We start from the raw sequence: 3,423 nt of genomic DNA on the forward strand, positions 1-3,423 counted from the left end.
ATCAGATAGCTCCTTAGATCACATCTGATAGTTTCACCGTGGATTTACTTTCTGTCAGTCTCTGTAGTGTTTGTGCATTTCTTGCGTGAAATATGTATTACTAGCTACACAGCATTACCTGAGCTCTCATTTCCTGGGATCTCCATAGTCTTTACTGCTTGGCGAGTTTCCATCATGACGTCCTTGTAAAACTCCTTGTGTCCCTCTATATACTCCCACTCCTCCATAGAGAAATACACAGCAACATCATCACACTTTATAGGCACCTGAAACACACACGACTCATTTAGCACTGACACAGGGACTGGTTCTGTCACACACTTTTACTGACAGAGCCAGGATAATGTTACTGAGAACATACAGAGGCACAGACAGAAGGTACAATAGGTAAATGCACACAGGGTCAGATGGGTCAGTAAAGGGAGTCACTATGTATAAGTCACATTCCCCAGCAGTGCTCATGCTCTTCTCAGCTGGTGAATGCTGCTGTTGGGGGAAAATGATACTGAGAGACACAGAGAGAAGTTAGGAAAACACACACGGGCAAATAGGTCAGTAACGGGTGTCACTATAACATGACTGATATAATGTCACATTCCCCAGAAGTTCTTACCTCTCTGCTCTGCCGGTGAACGCTGCTCTGGGAGGACCTCTTTTTCACGATGACATATTCCTATAAAATTTATATAAGAGAAAATAATTTGTTTCCCTGGACTAACATTTCTCCAGTTCTTGTTTACTTTAATTCTCTTTAAATTAAGGGGCTTTCTTCACAGTCCTGATCACTACAAAGTAACATAACTGACTGAGTTACTTTGAGTGAGTTCTGTGGTTTGAGGATGCTGAAGACGGAGCACATGAGCTTCAGTCAAGAATAAAGAGCCTTTGGGTGAGGTCTAATTTGGGACAATAGAGTTGAGTCTTTGGTTGATAGGACCATGCTCGACAAACATGTTCAAAAGTTAGGAGCCAGCCCAAGGCACGCACACACACACACACACACACACACATATATATATATATATATATATATATATTCACTAATACAATAAAATACAGTTATAATACTAATAATCACAACTCCATTTTCAGAATACTGTGCAAATCAAGATAGCTGCATGTTAATTTGCAATGAAAGATTAAAACAAAATCCAGCTAGAGCATTATAAATCAATAATAAATATCAAGGCAGCTTGAGACTCATTTCTGCAAAATAAATGCCAATCTTTAAGAGCCATATATTACATATCACCAGCGTTACACTTTCAGAATGAAGCAGCTAGAAGGCAGAGCAGTTAGCCCAGTGTACTGTACATCTATATACTTGCAGTCCTCTCTGGTCAGGTTTTAAAACGTAGCTGAGAAGAAACAGCTGGTACAAAGGGAGAGGAAGTGAATGTAATGCTGGTTGAGAAGACAGGAGTTGCAGCTTTATCTCAGGGTCTCCGTGTCACTGGACACAGCAATACAAGAAACAACTACAGCAGAAAACGAAGTGAGGTGCAGTTCCTGGACCCTTATGCTGTAACAGTAAGAAGCACATAGAAACCAGGAGTACAGCAGTGTACTTGGTTCCTAGGCAGACTGACACTTCAGGGACATGAAAAACTTCACAGCCCAACAATACCCATGACTGCAACGCTAAAATAAAACGATTGTCTGGGGTAGTTGCTTCCCTTGTTCAGAGAAGAATTGCCTGGTATTTCGCACTGGACTGTCATTGGGCAGGGTCAGACTGATGTGCTTCAGGATATTTTTTCTCTGTGAAGGGGCATAGTGTGCAAAAAGAACGCGCACCCTGAGGAGTCACAATAAAAATGAAAATGCATGGAAGTTATTCCACCTTCTGTTCTATCTCATGGAGTGCTGTTCTCTCTCTTTCGATTTCTATCTAAAATAAAACCACCAGCAGTAAGCTAGTCTTCTTGTACACTGTTAATAAGGAAAAACAGCAACACCGGCACCTCAGAGACCCAGCAAATGGTGCAGGGAGGGAGCAACACAGATGTAGGCAGACAATCCCCCACCTACACTAGCCCAGGAGCAGCTTTTTACTGAGCTGGCATTCCTCCTCCTATTATAAGCCCCGCTGTTCCCTCATTCATTTGGGGAGATGCAGGTCTAGTTTTTATTTGCCATATGAAAAATTCAGTGCATACTACACACTCCCCAGCCTCAAACTTGACATGCACACTCCACGCCACCAAAGCACTGGCTTCTCCTTCACTCCGTAACATTTATTAACATGTTGTCTTCTCTCTTAACCACACCTGTAATTGTAGATTATTCCCACCCCTGAAGGATGAGCATTTTACAAAAACCGTTGCCTCAAAATGATCCAGCTGCACTGGGGAAAATTTTTAGGTGTGTCTGGTGGTAGCCGGCAGCAGGAAGTGGTGGGCACCCTTGGGGATCTCGGGAGCTCCAAACCAGGGTGCCAGGCCCTAATTTTCAGTTGCCAGTTGCGCAGTAGCGCCTCACCAAAAAAGCACTGTGACAGGAGGTTCCTTGGTTGCTGTAGTCCTGCAAGGTAGCACTTGGGAACTAATGTTCTTTATATATTTTTTGTTTTGTTTTGGGTATTATGCAGTGGGACCCTTGAATTTTTGTTAATGATGGTAGGGTCATGCAGAGGAGTACTATGGCTGTTTAGTTTTACAGTGAAGGATTGTACATAGACCCCTGGGTGCTGGGGTGGTTTTGCAGTTAAGGGTTGTGCAGGGGACCCTGGGTGTTGAGGGATGTTTTACAGTGGATAGTTGTGTAGGGGTCCCTGGGTGCTAAGGGAGGCTGTTTCATTAATTGTTGTGCAGGACCCACTGGGTGATTGGGGAGGTTTTTCAGTGGATAGTTGTGCAGAAGACCCTGGGTGCCAAGGAAGGTTTTTTGATGGAGGGTTGTGCAGGGACCCCTGAGTCCTGGAGAGGTGCAGTGGATAGTTGTGCAGGAGAAATGGCTTGTAATAGAAACTTTGCAGTGGAGAGTTGGTGCAGGGGTCCCTGGAGAGGTGCAGTGGCCCCTAGATGCTAGGGGGGATGAGGGAGGGTTGTAAAGGGGACCCTGAGTGCTGGGGGGTATGCAGGTGGCCAAGTTGATGTAAGCATTAATAATAAAGGTCTGGTGATCAGAAGCAGCACTCACCTCTCCGGTCAGCAGGCAGATGATGCCCAGGGCCTGACTCAGGAACTGCTCTGCCATCTGCTTTCTGTAATTGTTCATCTTGACTCAGATGTTAGAAATGTGACCCCTGCGAGAAGGAAAGGAAGAAGCAACAAATGAGAGATGGGAAAGAGTCAGAGCTTTTACAGTATTTATATTATGGTAAAGCTATGATTATGTGATATAAACATGTTTATGTCACTTATGTACAATATAATACTGCACATGTGACCAGCTGCATGTACAGCAGACAATCTTTATACA

At 44.0% G+C, this 3,423-nt stretch overlaps 1 long non-coding RNA gene across 1 annotated transcript; it reads right to left on the reverse strand.

Moving 5' to 3' along the window:
- Nucleotides 1–206: 206 nt before the first annotated feature.
- LOC128657160 (uncharacterized) lies at nt 207–3,214 on the reverse strand. Its single transcript, XR_008402094.1, has 3 exons — nt 3,142–3,214; nt 614–673; nt 207–266 (listed from the first exon to the last, which is right to left on the reverse strand). It is a non-coding gene; the product is annotated as an uncharacterized LOC128657160 (long non-coding RNA).
- Nucleotides 3,215–3,423: the final 209 nt, after the last annotated feature.

This window comes from Bombina bombina, chromosome 4 (assembly GCF_027579735.1).
Source record: "Bombina bombina isolate aBomBom1 chromosome 4, aBomBom1.pri, whole genome shotgun sequence".
NCBI classification, from domain to species: Eukaryota; Metazoa; Chordata; class Amphibia; order Anura; family Bombinatoridae; genus Bombina; species Bombina bombina.